The sequence below is a fragment of the Trachypithecus francoisi genome, unplaced genomic scaffold (genome assembly GCF_009764315.1).
Source record: "Trachypithecus francoisi isolate TF-2019V2 unplaced genomic scaffold, Tfra_2.0 Lachesis_group1, whole genome shotgun sequence".
Classification (NCBI taxonomy): Eukaryota; Metazoa; Chordata; class Mammalia; order Primates; family Cercopithecidae; genus Trachypithecus; species Trachypithecus francoisi.
In genome coordinates this window covers 142,346,537-142,368,428 of record NW_022681454.1, presented here as the reverse complement: position 1 = coordinate 142,368,428, position 21,892 = coordinate 142,346,537, and the positions used below count along the sequence as shown (strand labels likewise).

General features: G+C 40.0%; 1 protein-coding gene and 1 pseudogene across 4 annotated transcripts in view; one reads left to right on the top strand and one right to left on the bottom strand.

Annotated features, from left to right (window-relative positions):
* The window catches only part of MMAA (metabolism of cobalamin associated A), a 37,308-nt gene extending 20,523 nt beyond the window's left edge, over window positions 1-16,785 (bottom strand). For 2 of the 4 annotated variants that reach the window (XM_033215394.1, XM_033215397.1), the window contains exon 1: window positions 15,670-16,785. The gene's annotated coding sequence lies outside the window, so the exon portion shown is untranslated. Of the gene's footprint in view, window positions 1-8,898; window positions 8,920-12,723; window positions 12,744-15,669 lie in introns of those variants that run through there. The other 2 variants (XM_033215396.1, XM_033215395.1) reach the window with 2 other exon arrangements.
* LOC117085984 lies at window positions 8,884-10,929 on the top strand (annotated as a pseudogene).
* Window positions 16,786-21,892: the final 5,107 nt, after the last annotated feature.

Sequence of the window (21,892 nt, the reverse complement as noted above, 5' to 3'; positions counted from 1 at the left end):
ACCACACACAGAAGGAACTATTAACCATTAAATCAGCCAGAGAGGAATGGCTGTTCCCAGCACTTGAAACTTGAGTTTCCTGAGCTCACAGAAGCCTAGCCACTGTGGGTTAAAGTGCTCTAGTGTCTCAATTAAACTTTAATGGCAGTCTAGGCCACAAGGACTGCAACTCCTAGGCAAGTCCTAGTGTTGAACTGAGCCCAGAGCCAGTGGACTGGGGAGTTTCAGGGCGGGGCGAAACATAACCCAGTGAGACACCAGCCGGGGCAGCAAAAGGAGTGTTGGCATCACTCCTTCCCTAATCCCAGGCTGAACAGCTCATGGCTACAAAAGAGATACCTTCCTTCTGCTTGAGGAAAGGAAAGGGAAGAGTGAGGAGGACTTTATCTTGCATCTTGGATATTCTCAGTCACAGCAGGATGGGGCACCAGTTAGAGTCATGAGGTCCCCCTTCCAGGCCCTAGCTCCTGAACAACATTTCTAGACACACCCTGGGCCAGAAGGGAACTTGCTGCATTGAAGAAAAGGAGCCAGTCCTGGCAGGATTCATCACCTGCTGACTGAAGAGCCCCTGGGCCCAGCAGCAATACTAAGGTATTACATTGAGGGCCTTGGGTGAGAGACTCTGAGACTCGCTGGATTCAGGTAAGACTCGGCACATGCCTAGCTGCAGTAGGTACAGGGCGAGACTCATTCTGCTTGAGAAAAGCAAAGGGAAAAGTAAAGAGGAATTTGTCTGGCATGTTAGGTACCAGTTTGGCTACAGTGGGGTAGAGAAACAAATGGGCTCTTGGTGTTCCCAATTCCAGGACTTGGCTCTTGGATGGCATTTCTGGACCTGCCCTGGGCTAAAGGGGAGCCCACTGCCCTGAAGGGTAAGTCCCTGATCTGGCAGCATCACCACGGGCTGACTAAAGAGCCCCTGGACCTTAAGGGAGCATCAGCAGTAGTCGAGTAGCACTCTTCATGGGCCTGTGGCAGTGGCAGTCATGGGGTGAGGCTCCTCTGCCTTTGGAAAAGGGAGGAAAGAATGGGTAGGATGCTGTCTTGTGGTTTGAACACCAGCTTAGCCACAGTAGAACACAGCATCAGGTAGATTTCTAGAATTTTTGACACCAGGCTTTTACTCCTGGATGGCATCTCTGGATTTACCTGGAGCCTAGGGGAACCTACCACCCTCAAAGGAAGGACATAAGCCTGTCTGGCTTTGCCACTTGCTGACTGCACAGCCCTAGGAATCTGAGTGAACATAAGTGATAGGTAGTAGTTATAGTGGGCCTTTGGTGAAACCCAGTGCTGTGTTGGACTCAGGTCTGACCAAGTGCAGTTACAGTGGTGGTGACCACAGGGCTGATTGTATAATCCTATCCTCAGCTCCAGGTGGCTCGAAGCAGACAGAGACTTTGTTTGGGAGAAAGAACAGGAAGAGAACAAGAGTCTCTGCCTAGTAATCCAGAGAATTCTTCAGGATCTTATCCAAGATTACCAAGGTGGGCTTGGGGTGCCCCAAAATGCAGATATGGCTTAGATCAGAACACCCAAGCCCTTTCAAATATTTGGAAAGCATTCCCAAGAAGGACAGGTACAAACAAGCCCAGACTGCAAAGATTCCAATCAACACCTAACTCCTTAATGTCCAGACACAGACAAGACCACCCAGGAAAACGTGATGTCACCAAATAAACTAAATAAGGCATTAGGGACCAATCCTGGAGAAACAGAGATATGTGATCTTTCAGATAGAGAATTCAAAATGGCTGTTTTGAGGAAACTTAAAGAAATTGAAGACACGACTGAGTGTGGTAGCTCACACATGTAATCCCAGCACTTTGGGAGGCTGAGCTGGGCAGATCACTTGAGGTCAGGCGTTCAAGACCAGCCTGGCCAACATAGTGAAACCCTGTCTCTACTAAAAATACAGAAATTAGCCAGGTGTGGTGGTGGGTGCTGTAATCCCAGCTACTTGGGAGGCTGAGATAAGAGAATTACTTGAACCTGGGAGGCAGAGGTTGCAGTGAGCCAAGATCACACCACTGCACTCCAACCTGGGTGACAGAACAAACTCCATCGCAAAGAAAAAAAAAAAAGAAAAAAAGAAATTCAAGATACCACAATAAAGGAATCAGAATTCTATCAATAAATTTAACAAGGAGATTAAATGCAACTGGCATACTGAAGAATGCATCAGAGTCTCTTAAGACAGAATTGATCAAGCAGAAAAAATAACTCGTGAGCTTGGGCCAGGCACAGTGACTCATACCTGTAATCTCAGCACTTTGGGAGGCCAAGGCATGCAGATCCCTTGAACCCAGTTCAAGACCAGCTGGGCAACATAGCAAAACCCCATCTCTACAAAAAATACAAAAATTAGCTGAGTGTGGTGGCTGTAGTCCCAGTGTCTCAGGAGGCTGAGGAGACAGGATTGCTTGAGCTTGGGAAGTAGGGGCTGCAGCAAGCCCTGATCACACCATTACACTCCAGCCTGGGTGACAGAGCAAGACCCCTGTCTCAAAAAAAAAAAAAAAAGATAAAGAATTAGTGAGCTGAAGACAGGCTATTTGAAAATACACAGTGAGGGAAGACAAAGGAGAAAAGAATAAAAAACAATGAAGCAGGCCTCCAGGATCTAGAAAATAGCCTCAAAAGGGCTAATCTAAGAGCTATTGGCCTTCAAGAGTTAAAGAGGAAGTAGAGAAAGAGATGGGTAAAAACTGTATTCAAAAGGATAATAGAGAACTTCCCAAACCTAGGGAAAGATATCAATACTCAAGTACAAGAAGGTTACAGATCACCAAGCAGATTTAATCCAAAGACTACCTCAAGGCACTTAATAATCAAACTCCCAAAGGTCAAGGATAAAGAATGAATCCTAAAAGCAGCACGAGAAAAAGAAGCAAACAACATACAATGGAGCTCCAATATGACTGGCAGCAGCCTTTTCAGTGGAAACTTTATAGGCCAGGAGAGAATGGCATAACCTACTTAAAGTGCTGAAGGGAAAAAAACAAATGTACACTAGAATAGTATATCCAGTGAAAATATCCTCCAAACATGAAGGAGAAATACTTTCCCAGATAAACAAAAGCAGAGAAATTTCATCAACACTAAACCTTTCCTACAAGAAATGCTAAAGAGAACAAACACTTCAGTGAGAAAGAAAAGGACATTAGTGAGCAATAAGAAATCATCTGAAGCTACAAACTCACTGGCAATAGAAAGTAAACAAAAGAATATTGTACCTGTGGTGTCTAAACTACTGTTAAGTATAAGATTAAACAATGAACCAATCAAAAATAATAACTACAATAACTTTTCAAGACAGTATATATGAACAGAAACAACAAAATATTAAAAAGCCAGGGATTTAATTAAGGCATAGTCTTTATTAGTTTTCTATTCGCTTGTTTATGTAAACAGTGTTAAGTTGTTATCAGCTTAAAATAATGGGTGATAATATAGTAAGATAGCAAGTCTTACAGTAATCTCAAACCAGAAAACATACAACAGATACACAAAAAATAAAAAGCAAGAAACTAAATCATATCAGCAGAGAAAATCATCATCACTAAAACGAAGACAGGAAAAAAAGAAGGGAAGACCAGAAAACAAATAACAAAATGGCAAGAATAAGTGTTTACTTATTAATAATAACATTGAATGTAAATGGACTAAACTCTCCAGTCAAAAAACATAGAGTGGTGGAATGGATAAAAAATACAAGACCCAATGATATGCTGCCTATAAGAAGCCCACTTCACTTATAAAGACAAACATAGACTGAAAATACAGGGATGGAGAAAGTTATTCCATGCCAATGGAAACCAAAAAAGAACAGAAGTAGTTATAATTGTATCAGACAAACAGATTTCAAGACAAAACCTGTAAGAAGAGACAAGGAAGGTCACTAGATAATGATAAAGGGGTCAATTCAGCAAGAGGATATAACAATTTTAAATATACATGCACTCAACCTTGGAGCACCCAGATATACAAAGCAAATATTATTAGAGATAATGAGAGAGATAGACCCCAATACAATAGTAGCTGGATACTTCAACACTCCACTTTCAGTACTGGACATATCTTCCAGACAAAATGTAATAACAAAACATCAGACTTAATCTGCACTACAGACCAAATGGACCTAACAGGAATTTACAGAACATTTCATCCAATGGCTGTGGAAAACACAATCTTCTCTTTGGTACATGGATCATTCTCAAGAATAGACCAAATGTTAGCTCATAAAACAAGTCCTGAAACATTCAAAAAATTGAAATAAGATCAAGCATCTTCTCTAACAATCATTGGAATAAAACTAGAAATCAATAACAAGAGGAATTGTGGAAACTATACAAATATATGGAAATTAAACAATATGTTCCTGAATGAACAGTGGGTCAATGAAAAAATTAAGGACATTGAAAAATGTCCTGAAACAAATAATAATGGAAACACATCATACCAAAACCTATGGGATACAGCAAAAGCAGTACTAAGAGGGAAATTTATAGCTACACGTGCCTACATTAAAAAAGAAGAAAAACTTCTAATAAACAATGCACCTTCAAGAGCAAACTAAACTAAGGAAAAAAGAGAGATGATCTAAATAATTAAAAGCAGAGATGAAAAAGGAGACATTACAATTGACACTGCAGAAATCCAGTCTCCTTAGTGTTTATTATGAGCAAGTATATGCCAATAAATTGAAAACATCTAGAAGAAACGGATAGATTTGTAGATGTATATAACTTACCAATGTTGAACAGTGAAGGAATCCCAAACCTGAACACACCAATAACAACTAATGAAATTGAAGCTGTAATAAAAAGTCTAATAGAGAAAAGCCTGGGACCTGATGGCTTCACTGGTGAATTCTATCAAACATTAAAAGAACTAATACCAGTCTTACTGAAACTATTCTGAAAAATAGAGGAAAAGGGAATATTTCCAAATTCATTCTATGAGGCCAATAATACTCTGATACCCAAACCAAAGACATTCCAAAAATAAAAGTACACTAGAGGCTTGATATGGTGTGGCTCTGTGTCCCCCACCCAAATCTCACCTTGTAGCTCACATAATTCCCATGTGTTATGGGAGGCACCCAGTGGGAAATGACTGAATTATGGGGGTGGGTCTTTCCTGTGATGTTCTCCTGATACTGAATGAGTCTCAAATGATCTGATGGTTTTATAAACAGGAGTCTCCCTGCACAAGTCCTCTTTCTGCCTGCCACCATCCACGTAAGATGTGACTTGCTCCTTCTTGCCTTCCACCATGACTGTGAGGCCTCCCCAGCCATGTGGAATTGTAAGTCCAATTAAACCTCTTTCTTTTTTAAATTGCTCAGTCTCAGGTATTTCTTTATCAGCAGCATGAAAATGAATACAAGGCTAGTATTCTTTTGAATACTAAATAAAAAAGAATACTATTCTTTTGAATACTGTTGAATACTAGCCTCTAGTATTCTTTTATTTTGGTATATCATTGGTTTTGGTATCAGAATAATACTGGCCTCATAGAATGAATTTTGATGACTACTAAGGCAAAAGTCCTCAATAAAATACTAGCAAACTGAATTCAACAATACATTAAAAAGATCATTAATCATGACCAAGTGGGGTTTATCCCTGGGGTACAAGGGTGGTTCAACATATACAAATCAATCAATGTGATACACCATATCAACTGAATGGAAGACAAAAACCATATGAGCATTTCAATTGATGCTGAAAAGGCATCTGACAAAATTCAACATTCCTTCGATGTTTAGATGTCATTTAAATCCACGAGACCAGATTACTAAAAAAAGGATTCAGGATTAAGATGAAGTGTGACGCCTTTTTCAAAAATGTTAAACACACATTGACACCCTCCCCATACAAACACACACACACACACAGAATAACTATATATATTGATGTGTATATAACTTCATCTACAGATGAGTGGTATTATGGTGCTTTTATGTTGCTTTTTGGCTGACCATATTTTTCTGTTTTTTTAAAAACAGCATATGTTACTATGAGAGGCAGAATAACGGCCTCCCAAATACGTCCACGCCCAAATCCCTGGAACCCATGAATATGTTATGTTACGTGGCAAATAGGGAATTAAAGTTGCAGATGGAACTAAAGTTGCTAATCAGCTGACAAGGTAAAAAGATTATCTTAGATTATCCAGGTGGACCCAATGTAATCACCAATGTCCTTTAATATGAAAGTGGGAGGTAGAAATGAACAGCAGAGTGACATCATGTGAGGATTCAATCCACTCTTCAGGTCTTTGAAGATGGAGTAAAAGGGCCATGGACCAAGGAATGAGGACAACATACAGAAGATGGAAAAGGCAAGGAAACTGATTCTCTTCCAGATCCTCCAGGATGGAACAAAGAGCTACTGACACCTTGATTTTACCCCAGTGAGACCTGTGTCAGGCTTCTGACCAATAGAACTGTAAGATAATAAATTTGTATTAAGACACTAAGTTTGCGGTAATCTGTTACTGGAGCAATAGGAAACTAATACAGTTCTATGGTAAGAAAAAGTAAGCAAAAAAATCTTTTTTAAAAGATAAAATTCAGAATTTTTAAAATTTAATAAGAAATGCCTCATGATTTGATTATTATCTTTGCCATAACCTGTAACTTGCTTCCTTTTGCATTTAGATTTCTTCCTAACATCAGTCAAATTTGATGAATCCTTAATTTTACCAGTTATTGTGAAGATCAGTGTTACATTCAATGCATTTATACGTCAGTTTCTAAATTAGATATAAAGTCAGCATATATACTAAAAAAATTTAGTAAAAAGAATTATGTGCAAGGTGAAATAAGCAATAATCACATTTTACCTTTTCTTCCATGCACCGATATTTTATCAGAATCATGTTAAATCTGAAGTTCAAAAGTAGTCTGAAATAACATGATATATATGAGACAGTAACCATTTTTGAGCATGGTAAATTTTTTAAACTATATATATGCTACAATAAAAATTAGGTGTCTGTAGTGCATATCCTTCACATTTTTGCTGACAAATGCCTACTCTATTCAAATAGCACCTCCTCAGAGATACATCTTCCCCCACTTTCTCCAGACAGTTAAGTGTTCTATTCAATGCTCCACAGTCTTTTGTTCCCATCTCAAAAATAGTATTTGTCTTCTTGTTTTCTAATTTATCTATTTATAGACCGCTCCCTACCAATTCTCATTGCTCAACTCGACTGAGTCTCCCAGAAAAAGGGCATATTTCTTCAGAAATGAGCACAGTGCCTGGCACATAGTAACCTTCCAATATTTTTTTTTTTGGATTCATGAATATATACTCTTATCTACTCTATGTAAACAATCTACTAAACTATAAAGAAAAGTTTGGGTAACAATCTTAACCTGTGTGACTGAAGGACCTTTACTAAAACGTTTTGCCTTCTAAGTTTTCTGTTTTGAATCAAGGCACCTTTGACATGTAACCAACCTTCCAAACAGAAAAACGCTAAGATAAGTTTGCAAGGAATCAAAATTCAGTAACAAAAGTTTTACTAGATGAAACTATGTCCATTTATAATAATGTAAGCAAATATTCTCTAAATAAATATTCTAGATTGCTTTAACATTTAAAATAGTGGTTTCTTACAACAATTTCATTGCAATCTTTCTCAGAAAATTCACACCAACTGTCTGATAAGCTTATGATTTATACTGTAGGTTTTATCACAATTGGGATTGCAGTTATCTGCCTTCTGATGCCAATGCAAATCTTTTTTTTTTTTTTCTTTTTCTTTTTTGAGACGGAGTCTCGCTCTGTCGCCCGGGCTGGAGTGCAGTGGCCGGATCTCAGCTCACTGCAAGCTCCGCCTTCCGGGTTCACGACATTCTCCTGCCTCAGCCTCCCGAGTAGCTGGGACTATAGGCGCCCGCCACGTCGCCCGGCTAGTTTTTTGTATTTTTTAGTAGAGACGGGGTTTCACAGTGTTAGCCAGGATGGTCTCGATCTCCTGACCCCGTGATCCGCCCGTCTCGGCCTCCCAAAGCGCTGGGATTACAGGCTTGAGCCACCGCGCCCGGCCTGCCAATGCAAATCTTAAAAGGCCTTTAAGTGAAAAGAAAGAACCAGAAAGAGGATGATACCATCTTACTGCGTTCTTTTGCCAAAACCAAAAAGCTATCCAGATGTATGTAATTCTGGGTTTGACATCCTCAAACTTCTTCCCAGGGGACTAATTTTCTTGATTTCCCCCCAACTCTCTGGACCATCTGAATGGCAAGCAGCAGCTGCTACCTTCTACTGAGTGTTTATCACGTGTGAGGCATCATGCATGCATTTTTTCAGCTAATCCTCACAATAATCCTACAGTGGATGACACCCTATTTTAAAGGGGAGGCTCAACAGCATAAGGCTGATTCACCAAGGCCTCACAACTAGTGGCAGAACTTGGAAAAAACTATGGATTTCACAAATACAGATTTATATGGTGTCAACTCTAGAGAAAATAAAATAATCCTGTACATCTGAATATGCCTGATTATGGCTGGCTATTTATCTTTTTAATTATTTATTTTTTGCTTAGGCCGAAATGAAAAATTAGTTTCTATTTCTTGTGCAAAGTTTTTATCAGTAGGAGATCTTGATGTGTTAGGTGACAGAACAGACCACATTTTAAAATGTTTTTCGCTCCACAGACAATAATTCACTCCTGATAACTAAGTTCATAATATCTTTAACCCCATGAATTTATCCAATCAACCAGATTTTAAAGCAGCCCATAAATTTTTTAAGAGCCAATATAACTCAGCCTTGTATGAGCAGCTTTCTACCTTTATATACTGTCACATGCAGAACAGACTAATTCCACTAAAATGGCAAAATCATGTAAGTAAAAAGAAGGATTTCCTACCTGCTCATGTAACTCAGCATCTTTTCCTGCTTTCTCATGGGAACAAATCAAAGAACTGGACAAATAATCAAATCCGCTTTGGGCCCTAGGTTTCGGTGGGGCCATGTCTCAGTCCACCCAAGGTCCCCTCGGATTGCCCAGAGAGGCACTTGGACCTGGAGCTGTGAGCAGAATGAATACCTTCCAAGACCAGAGTGGCAGCTCCAGTAATAGAGAACCCCTTTTGAGGGGTAGTGATGCACGGAGGGACTTGCAGCTTGCTATTGGTGGAGTTACTCCAGGCTGAACAGCAAATTAAAGACAACTTGCAAGAGATCAAAGCTCAGATTCACAGGTGCATAAGCCACCACCTGGAATGTCTTAGAAGCCATGAGGTGTGACTATATGAACAGGTGGACCTCATCTATCAGCTGAAAGAGACACTTCAACAGCAGGCTCAGCAGTTCTACTGGTTATTGGGCCAGTTCAATTGTCTTACTCAACTGGAGTGTACCCAAAACAAAGATCTAGCCAATCAAGTCTCTGTGTGCCTGTAGAGACTGGGCAGTTTGACCCTTGAGCATGAAGAGTCAAATGTCCTACTCTTTGAAGCTGACACAACTGCTCTGTGCCAGACCATCACCACATTTAGGTCTCTCAAAACAATTCAAATTCCTGAGCATTTGATGGCTTATGTTAGTTCCTCAAATATTGGGCCCTTCTTGGAGGAGAAGCTATATCCCAATGCCAGAGCAGAAGTCTGCATCCAGTATTGCAGCTGTCCCTCTCAGCAAATGGCTCCTTGGAAGCAAACCTGCCAGTGGTCATCAGGCTCCTTATACACCCAGCACAAACCCCCAGGATTGGCTCACCAAAAAGCAGACCTTGGAGAACAGTCAGACTTCTTCCAGAGCCTGCAATTTCTTCAGTAATGTCTGGGAAACCTAAAGGGCTTAGAAAACTGGCTCCTCAAGAGTCAGCAACAGGAAGTTCCTGAAAAGCCAAGTTATCAAAAGTGTAACAGCCATTCCACTACTAGCTCTCCATTGAAATGGAAAAGGTTGAAGATCTAGAGCTTCCTGATCAAGATAAGATGAACCTATCAGATTGGCTAGTGACTCCCCAGGAATCCCATAAGCTAGGGAAGCCCGAGAATGGCAGTCATGAAAGCAATGAGAAGTTTAAGGTCTTTTTCCAGTCCTATAATGTGAATGATTGGCTTGTCAAGACTGACTCCTGTACCAACTGTCAGGAAAAGCAGCCCAAAGGTACGGAGTTGGAAAACGTGAGCAATCTGAAGTGCCTGAATGACCACTTGGAGGCCAAGAAACCATTGTCTACCCCCAGCATGGTTACAGAGGATAGGCTTGTCCAGAACCATCAGGACCCATGTAAGGTAGAGGAGGTAGGCAGAGCCAATGAGCCCTGCACCAGCTTTGCAGAGTGTGTGTGTGATGAGAACTGTGAGCAGGAGGCTCTGTATAAGTGGCTTCTCAACAAAGAAGGAAAGGATAAAAATGGATGCCCATGGAACCCAAACCTGAGCCTGAGAAACATAAAGATTCCCTGAATATGTGACTCTGTCCTTCTAGTAAAGAAGTAATAGAACTAAAGCACCAAAGTCAATGGTTCCTTCTAGAATTGCTGATTCCTTCCAAGTCATAAAGAACAACGCCTTGCAGGAGTGGCTTATCAGGCCCCCATACAAAGAAGGAAGTCCTAAGGAAGTGCCTCATACTGAAGACAAAGCTGGCAAACAAAAGCTAAAAAACCCCATGAGCACTTCCTGGTGTACCTTTAACACAGCTGACTGGGTCCTACTAGGAAAGAAGATGGGCAACCTCAGCCAGCTATCCTCTGGAGAAGACAAGTGGCTGCTTTGAAAGAAGGCCTGGGAAGTATTACTTAATTCACCTCTACAGGAGGAATATAACTTCCCCCCTCAGACCATTATGGCCTCCCTGAAGTTTGTGATCTCTTTGCCTGTATGCAGCTTAAAGTTGGTAAGTTGATAAAAAGAAGTGGTTATATCGAACTCATCTACAGATGTGAAGGAATGGACAAGAGTTGAGCAGCCTTTCTGCTGATTATCACACATCATGAGCTGAGTGACTGAGGCTTGCCAAATCATTGTGTTTCTGGGTCTGACCAGTTTAGTTAGCTTAGTTCTTCTTCTGCCTAATTTTGAACTAGCAAAGTGAAGTGAGTCATCAGATTATGAGTTACTGTTTAAAAGAAAAATGTTGTTAATTGATGCTGAGCTGATTCAGTTCCTTCCTCCTTACAGAAGTGTTAATTCACCCCCACCCTAGAAATGCAGCATCTTTGTGGATATATCTTTTTCACAAGCCTCCAAGGCTCCTTAGATCAGGTCGTTACAAAAAGTACATCAAAACAGTCTAGTTTTAAAAATGAAATATTTCTGTAATCGAAGTGTATTGATGTATTCTAAAGCTAGTAAACTTCCCTAACGTTTAATTGCCCTATAGATGCTTCTCTAGCTGTGGGTTTTCTTCTGTTAGTGGTCTGAAATAATGATTTTCCTGTTCTATTAACATATAGTGTATTTTGCACAAAAAATTAACTTGGCCAATAATGATTACCAAAATATATATTAATAATCTTGGCAATTTTTTACATTATCAAACATTTTAGATTACATGTTCTACATTATTCTTCTTCACTTAAAAGAAACTCAGCTACTGCAAATTTTTTCTTTCTTTCTGTAAATGTTATTAAAATATCCAGTGAGTTCTTTTAGAAGGGCTCTGTATTATTTCAAGACTATTTTTAAGGTAGTTCTAGCCTTTTAAAATATTCTACAGACCTGTGGGGTTCAAAAGAATCCCAGTAACAAATAAGCAAATAGGCAAAAGACATGTTGGAAATGTAGTATAGTATTTGAACCATTCACTATCATAGGGATTATTGGTGCATCCTGGGTAATGGAAGCAGAGCGTGACACCTGGTGCTTTTAACTAGGGATAAAGTCATCCTCTCACTGTAAGCACAGCATACCTGTACCTCCAAGTGACATTTTAGTGAACAGGCCATTTTCAACACTTGTGCCTTGGGGTGTGTTCACTGAAGCTTTATGAAAACTACTGATGTTTTCTCTGTCTCCTTAAAGTTATGTCCATGCTTTAAAATGTCTCTGTAGAAGAGAAGTGGGGTTTATAATGTTTTTAAATTCTCTAAGATGTATTTGCTGCTTTCCAGACTTTGAAACTATTAAGCTTCTTAACTGCCTCTTATTGAGATACTTCTGGGGAAACTTCAGGGTCTCACAATGTCATTGCCATACAGTTTCACTACAGTTCTCTGAACCACAGCTGAAAGAGTTTTGTATTATTTTTTAATTCCCTCCCCAGATATCATACAGAACTATTACAATAAAGGTGGTGGGCAAAAAATAATGTAAGGAGCCTTTCCAGTTATCTTAAGTTGCAGCTAACTCTGTAGTTTCTTTTTTGAGGCCAAATACACTGTATTTTACATTGTCAAAATATAATTTACATTAATCACTATGTTAATGAGTATGTAAAACATTATTTTGCATTGATGAATTTTGTATCTGCCTCCATTAAAAGCATAACAGCCATAAAACAATAATAATCCAATCAAAATGTTTCAACTAATTTTCAGGATTCCTAAGAATATAGCTTCATCCTACAATTTGTACGCTAAGCACTAACAAAATACAAGAGAAATTCCCCAGCTTTACAAGATTCAGTAAGATACCTCAAAGTAGGCTATATCTAGTGTATTAGTCTGATTTCATGCTGCTGATAAAGACATACCTGAGACTGGGTAATTTATACAGGAAAAAGGGTTTAATGGACTTACAGTTCTACATGGCTGAGGAAGCCTCACAATCATGGCAGAAGGCAAGGAGGAGCAAGTCATGTCTTACATGGATGGCAGCAGGCAAAGAGAGAGCTTGTACAGGGAAACTCCTGTTTTTAAAACCATCAGATCTCATGAGACTCATTCAGTATCATGAGAAAAGCACAGGAAAAAGACCTGTCCCCATAATTCAATCACCTCCCACCAGGCTCCTCCCATGACACGTGGGGATTGTGGGAGTTACAATTCAAGATGAGATTTGGGTAGGGACACAGCCAAACCATATCAGTTATCTATTTATAGCACAACTATTTGCTCACAGAATTAATGAATGTATGCCATAATTCTGCATGGGTCAATAACTCCACTACACTGATTACTCAGTTAATTGATGCTTATAAAATGTACATTTTTTTCTAGATTTTACAGTAATATATATTTACTTTAAGGACTTTCTTTTTAAACTGATTTCAATATATGGATATTTTCCTTCATTAAAAATTTGCTCAGCAGCAGCAGTCTGACTTGGGATATTTATCTTGAAATTGATCCAATGAATATTCTCAATTTCAATAACTACTCTGGCAAGAAAAAGCATACAGAATTTCCAAAATCAATACAGTAGATCAGTGTCTGCAGCACAGCACAATTCATACAGGCAATGCAGTGTTGTATCATGTGTTTCCATTTCTCAATGCTAATTGCTTTTGAAGATAAGCTGTCAAATGCCATTAATCTGTTTACCACATTCCACTCCTCCTCTCCCCCGACAGAAGGCTTTATTTTCTCTTTTTCAAATAATTTCAGAAATTTTTGTAGAGCAGGATGACTTCTTAAATAAGCAACTTTTAAATAGGTTTTAAATAGGTCACCGTGAATGAAGAGTAATAAAGAATGAATACCGAATTCATGAAGGGATTCTCTAAAGTTCTCTGTCCACTTTACCTTTTATCACTTTTCCAGTAAGATTCAGATTTCCAAATTTCTACTTTTAGGCTTAAATGTGCTTGTGAAGTCTCTATTTTTCTAAATTCCATTGCCATTAAATGTTTTGATACATCCCCACTGCTATCACCCTATTTCAAATCTAGACTTGAACTAGGAAGCTCTGAGACCAACTATGATACCTGGGTAATTTCTCATATTCTCAAAGTTCCTTCACTTACAAAATGAAAACATTAAGATCTACGTATCAGGGTCGTGGTGAGTATGAATGAGACAGTATGCGTGAGAGAGCCTGGGACAGGGCCTGGCATCAAGCAGGTGCTAATCGCCTCTAAGAAACGTTCCTCTTTTCTCTCTCCCTCCTCGGTCCTCCTTCCAGACTTCACAGCAAGACTCATCCTGAAAGGTGAATGTGATCTCCTTACCCTCCTACTCAAATTCCTCCAAAAGTTCACCATACCCTAGGACAGTGGTTCTCAAAGTGTAGTCCCCAGACCAGCAGCACCTCTTGCACTTGCCTTTCCAAACTTCCTCTAAGGAGAGTTTACTTACTATCTTCCAAACCTGCCACTCTCCCAACCCCAAGATTTAATTCATCTTTTAAATCCTTCCCCCTCTATGATCTCTCTCCTATACTACTCAGCTTAAAATCTTTCCTGATGATCCCAGTCTCTAGGACTTTTTCTGATCTCTAATTCCAATTATTTCTAAATACAAAGAGTCTTCATCTTACAATGGGGTTTGTGTCTGGATAAACCCACTGTAAAGTCAAAAAATCTTTAACTGCACCATTGTGTAAGTGTAGGACTGTACTAAGGTGAAAATCTGCAGAGGTCACAAACTAGTTGCACCTGGCCCACCCAGAGAAGGTGTGGGTTAACTAAATTGGTTGCAAGTAACATTAAAAATCAAGAAAAATTACGCAAAAATACAGATCTTTGGCCTGTGTTGGAGACAATCGGATCTGCGTTTGAGAGACCCACATTCCCATGTGGCAACAATCAGCTAAATGGTAAATGTTTCAAGCATTCACCAGCTCTTTCCATTCTAAATAAAGGTTTTCTTTTGACATCTTCAAATATCTCAAATGGTGATTTACATTTCTTACGGTTATGTAACTTTTCATGCTTGTTTTGTCTCTCCTAATAGGATACAGACCTTAAAGTACCCGTCCCTGTCTTTGACTTTTTAAAAACCTCTTGTTACCCTGAACACAAACCAGTATTTAGTGCAAAATTATTGTAAAAGAATATTCTGAACATTGTAGACAACCGCAAAATGCTGAATAATCCACACAGTTTTTCTGGAAACTTTTGGCTTTCTACCAAGTTGGAAAAGTTTTATTAGTTTATGTTTTCCAAACATATGGATTAGGGTACAACTCTTAAGACAGATAATAAATAAAATTTTTTTATCATATTATTTTGGTTTAGGTTGTCTTTCATTTTCTAATGAGAAATACATATGAAGACAGCATGCCCTCTGCTGAGATTTAGCCCCTGCCCGGCACAGCATGTGACAGAACCTAGATACTGTTTGTAACTTTTAGTTTGAATTCTACTTTTATATCCTGGATTTTATTTCCCGGAAGAGTTTTAATTTCACTCTTTGGTAGGAGTCATAGTGGCTTTTTCCGACCCGGCCTCAGGTTAACTATTCACCTGGTTTGGCAGCGACAAAGGATGAGCCACCTTAACAAAGCTGCCTTGCTGTGGCTCAAAGATAACCTGAGAAACCTAACCAAAATGAGAATTTTAAAACACTGTTTACGTGTTAAACCTTCTATTTGAACCCATTTGCCGATTCCTGCCTGTCCACACATACCCGCACCCCTAACATCAGTATCAGGAGAATATTCGATAATACTCTCCTTTTCCTTCCCCCACCCCAAATCCTCCAGGGGGCGCCCCGGAGGACCGCGCTGGCCCCCCAGCGGGAGGGCGGCCATAGGCGGGAGCCCAGGCCCGACTCCCTAACGCCGCGCGCACTCCCCATACTCACCCGCCCGAAGTCACGGAAGTGCCGCCTGACCCCGCCCCTTCCGCCGGATCCTCCCACGCAGAAGCAGCGCCGACTGCAGGCGCTTGGGGCCCGGAGATCGCTTGTGGCCGGGTGGCGGCGCGGGGCATGGCCAGGGTCCCCGCGGACGTAGCCGCGCAATTCCGGCGTGTGGGGGAGAGCGTGTGAGCGTGAAGGGCTCCCAGCTTGTGGCAGGCTGCGGAAGCTCTGCGCCGGGAAGTTCTCTGGCGGGGGAGGGGAGGGCAGTTTAAGGCCTTTAGGATAGGTTTTGCCCTCTTTAAGGTCCACGTGGAATCTTTCGCCTCCGAAGTTCGAGGGTAACTTTCGTTCCCTCCCGGCCTTCGCGACGGAGTCGGAAGGAGGCCGAGTCCTGCTGTCAGCCCCAGCAGCCTGGGGCCAGGACCCCCGGAGCCCGTTCTTCCACTGTTTGGAAACTTATAATGTGGGGTGAGGGAGAGACGCGTTACGTTTTACAGACCGGTGAATTTAAAGACATTCAAGCTTCTCATAGTGATTTGAAGAAATGCTCAGCGTTCGGCCGAAATAGAGTTTTACGTTTTTAAACCATGGCATGGTTTTTAAAGGTTGAAGTTCCCACAATTTTTTTCTCTTGAAAGGCACCCATTCGTTTTGATTAGTATTTCTTAACATGCACCCAAAGCCAGGACTACGGCCTCACTGCTGCAGGGATGTCCACGGGAAATCCCAAGGGGGGAAAGGCACAAGCCTGAAATGGCATAATATTGGCTACCTCACTGCGTGGGCGGAGTGGTAACTGATTTTTTAAAAACCTCTTAGATGACGTAATAAGTACTAAAGCCGTTGTATGCTATTCTAGAATTTTTGAGAAAAACTTAATCACCCAAATGTTTGCTATAATGTGATAAAGATAGCATCCATAGGCAGCAGCCAGAATCGAATTATGACAAGTAGGTGTGGTTATAAATGGGGGCCATGCAGTATAATTAGTATATGGAATCAAGATGTCAGTCCTCACACAGAATTTGTGTAATGACATGCATTTGGGAGGCTTCAGGCCTTTTCAACTATTAGATACAGGTTGATTCTTACTGAATATAGAATAATAAAAAATGAATTACTGGTCTCACCATTTTCATTATTACTATTTGGACTAGAAGACTACCACTTTTACTCCAAAGAGTGATTGTAGACTCAATAGTCAATGACAGAAAATTAAGCACAAGTCTAAATGAAGCCGAGGATCTAGTGGAGAGAACATAGAATCAGACCTTTCAAATCTCAGTTATTGAACACAAACAGAATGACAGTTCTTGAGACGTTTTACTTCCTTTCTTTAAACTTGGCGTTGCTCATCTGAACAATTGTTTTGATAAGGGTTACGTTTCATGAAAGCCCAGTTTGTGCTACCTTAGAAGAAGTTTGTTAATTTTAAAATTGAGTTAATCCTTAACCTGCTTTTCATTCTACAAACTCTAAAACACTTTCATGCATGTCACTTTTTTATTCTGAAGTTTTCTAAACAGTACAGCTTGGGGAACACATTTCCGTGGAACTTTAGTCTCTTGCAAAATGTTAATAGATGCTTCATGGGAAAAAAGTTGCTGGCATTACCAATACCGGCGAAAATATGAACCTGTCATTATGAGGCTATGGGAAATACACCTACGTAACACTCTTGCCAAAAATGTTTAACCTGCATCTGATTGTGAGGAAACACTCGGATAAATTCAGAATGTGATTTGTTTGGACCTTTCAATAAGGTGGAAGACAATTAAAAAAGGCAGGAGGACTGATCTACATTAAAGACAGCTGTCAACTAGATAGCCTTAAGGATTTAAAAAATTTGAACCTGGGCCGGGCGCAGTGACTTACGCCTGGAATCTCAGCACTTTGGGAGGCGGAGGCGGGTGGATCGTGAGGTCAAGAGATCAGAACCATCCTGGCCAACATGGTGAAACCCTATCTCTACTAACCCTAGCTCTACAAAAATGAGCTGGGCGTGGTGGCGCGTGCCGGTAGTCCTAGCTACTCCGAAGGCTGAGGCAAGAGAATCACCTGAACCTGGGAGGCAGAGGATGCAGTGAGCCGAGATTGGGCCACTGCACTCTAGCCTGGCGACAGACAGAGACTCCAGTCTCAACAAAACAAAACAAAAAAACGGTTGTTTCAGGTGAATAGTACATGAATGTTCTTTTAACTCCTCTATAGATTTGAAAATTTTCAAAATAAATAGTTGAGGACAAATTGTAGCTAGCAATGCTGGAAACCCATTTCTGCCTCCCAGCAGGTGGCAGCAAATTAATACTCCATAAGGTACAGGAAAATCATTGCAATTTCCTTGTGTTGGTAAATGTTTTGGATGTTGCAGACTGGCTTTTTTTAGGGACAGGAGCCAAAAGAATATTGTTGCCAGATTATGGATGTTTATGTTAATTTATCAACTAGTTGGGAAAGTACTTATTGTTGTTCTTCATCGCTCATCTCTCACAGAACCAAAAATATATTTGTAAGCTCTTTTATTGGAATAACAGTCAAGCTCATGTTACTTCATAAACACTCTCCATAACCATTAATTGGCTAATATCCATCAATACAACATTTCAAAGTTTATGAAATACAACTAAAGTATTCTCAGAGGGAAATTTATAGTTTTTTCATGCCTTTGTTAGAAAAGAAGAAAAAAAATCAGTGATCTAAGTCAGGATCAGCAAACTGTGGTCTACAGGCCAAGTCCAGTGCATAGTCTTCTTTTGTACAGCCTACAAAACTCTAGAAAAACTCATTTTAAAAACAGACAAATTACCAGTATCTGGAATGAAAGAACACTAAAGATTCTACAGACATTAAAACATGGGTCTCAACCAGAGGGTTTTTTCCCCCCAAGGAACATTTGGCAATGTCCAGAGACATTTTTGGTTGTCACAGTTGGAGAGTCTGCTATCAGAAGACAGAGGCCAGGGAAACAGCTGAATATTCTGCAATGCACAGGACAGTCCCCCACAGCAATTTGCTGGCCTGCAACGTCGATAGTGCTGAGATTGAAAAATTCTAATTAAAACCATAAAATAATATTATAAACAAATTTATACCAATAAAATCTGATAACTTAGAATAAAAAGTTTTTGGGGCCAGGCATGGTGGCTCATACCTGTAATCCCAGCACTTTGGGAGGCCGAGGCGGGTGGATCACTTGAGGTCAGGAGTTTGAGACCAGCCAGGCCAACTTGGAGAAACCCCGTCTCTACAAAAATACAAAAATTAGCCGGGTGTGGTGGCATGCACCTGTAATCCCAGCTACTTGGTAGGCTGAGGCAGGAGAATCGCTTGAACCTGGAGGCAGAAGTTGTAGTGAGTTGAGCGTGCACCACTGCACTCCAGCCTGGATAACGGCAAGACTCTGTCTCAAGAAAAAAAGTTTTTTGGGAAAAAAAAAACAAACATCAAAACACTGAAGAAGAAATAGAAAATCTAAGTACTTGCATATTTGTTACAGAATTTGAATTCATAATTTAAAAATACAAAGAAAACCATCCCCGTTAGTGAATTCTATCCAGCATTTAAATAACACACAATGTCAATTTTATCTAAACTCAGAGAATAGAGGAGGAAGGAGTAACAGCAGAGCCTTCGGAAAAATCTAACAGATATTAGAGAAAAAAAAAACACAAACTAATATTACTCACTAATACAGATGCAAAATTCCTATAGAAAATACTAGAAAATTGAACCCAGAAAAAAATACAATGGCCAATTGTGGTTTATCCAGAATGCAAGATTTGCCCAACATTAATAAACAGTAATTTACAACATTAATAAAGGAGAAAATCGGCCGGGCGCGGTGGCTCAAGCCTGTAATCCCAGCACTTTGGGAGGCCGAGACGGGCGGATCACGAGGTCAGGAGATCGAGACCATCCTGGCTAACATGGTGAAACCCCGTCTCTACTAAAAAATACAAAAAAAACTAGCCGGGCGACGTGGCGGGCGCCTGTAGTCCCAGCTGCTCGGGAGGCTGAGGCAGGAGAATGGCGTAAACCCGGGAGGCGGAGCTTGCAGTGAGCTGAGACCCGGCCACTGCACTCCAGCCTGGGCGGCAGAGCAAGACTCCGTCTCAAAAAAAAAAAAAAAAAAAAAAAAAAAAAAAAAAAAAAAAAAAAAAAAATAAAGGAGAAAATCTTAATAATGGCAGAAAAAGCATTTGACATAATTTATTGCCAACTCATGATAACAATCACAAAACTAGAAATAAAAGAGAACTTTATAAAGGACATCTGTGAAAGATCAATAGCTATTATGCTTAATGGTGAAAAATCCAATCCTAGGATTGGGAACGAGGTAAAGCTGGCGGCTCTCATCACTTCTATTCAGCTTTGTATCAGAAATTCTAGACAGTACAATAAATAATTAAAATAATAAAAGATAAATATTAGAAAACTGCAAAACTGTCTGTTCACAGTGGTCTATGTAGAAAATGTTTTTCAAAGCTATTAAATAAATTGTATTTTGTAGACTATCCATGTGGAAAATCTTCAACATCTACTGGATGTTGAAGTCATGGGGTAAAAGCTCAGTATATATTAAAAAATACTTTATATACTAGTAAGCAGCAGTTGGAAAATGACATGTTAAAATATGCCATTTATAATAGTACAGATGATCCCTGACTTAGGAGGGTTTGACTTAACGATTTTCTTTTACTTTATAATGATGTGAAAGTGATAGACATTCAGAATGCTCCTCAGGTTACAATGGGGTTACATTCAGATAAACCCATTGTAAGTAGAAAATATTAAGTTGAAACCCCACTACAATTTACAGTATTTTCCATTTAGGATGGGTTTATTCAGACATAACCTTATCATAAGTTGAGGAGCATCTGTATTATAAATACCTAGGAATATGTTTAATGAAAGACATGCAAGAGCTGTACTCTAAAGTGACAAAACATTGCTTAAATGAAAGAGCTAAATAAATGGAGAGATGTGTCATATTTATGCATACTGAACATGTGCCAAGAAAGACCATATTCTGGGTTATAAATCTCAATTTATAAGGATGAAAATCATACAAAGTATTGTTCTCCAACCACAATGGAATTAGAAGTCGATAATAGGTCTTTGGAAATCTCCAAACCTCAATAATCAGAGGCGCAGATTTTCCAGACTGCTGGCCTCAAAAGTTCAGACTGACACTGAAGACATTCTTCTCTGCACAGCCAAGCCAATTGATTCACATGGGAAATAATTATGGACATATTGCCACATTCTAACCAACTGCACTAACCTGGCACTGCCCTGAGATTGGGGTATGCTGGAAGCAACTGCAGACGGCTGTATACTTTGTTGTACTAAAACAGAGTTACAGCATATTTAAAATTCATGAAATTGTTCCCATTTCTTGCTTTCCTTCCCTCACAGTCTGAAAATACTGATGAAAAATCTGGGAACAAGATTCTGGGTGTAGCTGACAAAACAGAAAATCTGTTCCTGGACAGCTTTTGATGAATTTAATAAGTACAGAGATAATGAACATAGACTACATTTACATAATGGCATAACAAAAATTCATTGAACAATGCTAACTATCTGGGGGAAACTACAGTTTGGAAACTGAATGTAAGATTGTGGTTCTGGCAAGATTACTCATTCTATTTAATGATTACACATGGTGTTGAAGGGGATGGGGGAATAGTCCATTTTGTGCTGCTATAACAGAATATCTGAGACTGGGTAATTTATAAAGATTAAAATAAACATTTACTTCTTAGAGTTCTGGGGGCTGAGAAGTGCAAGGTTGAGGGGCTCACATCTGGTGAGGGACTTAATGCTGTGTCATTCCATGGCAGAAAATGGAAGGGTCAGAGAGGGGAAGAGGGGTGGGTAGGGAGGGGGCTGGCTTCATCCTTTTATGTGGAACTCACTCCTGTGACAACCAGTTCATTCCTGTGAAGTGGCATTAATCAGTGTCTGCGGGCAGAGGCCTCATTACTTAATCACCTCTCAACACTGTTTCATTGGGGATCAGGCCTCTAACATGTGAACTTCAGGGGACACATTCAAACCATAGCATTCCACCCCTAGCCTTCAAACCTTATGACTTCTCACCATGCAAAATACATTCATTCTATCCCAATTGTCCTAAAAGTCTTGCTCTACATCAGTTCAAAAGTCCAAAGACCAAAGTCTCATGTAAATCAGATATGGGTGAGATTCAAGGCACAATTCA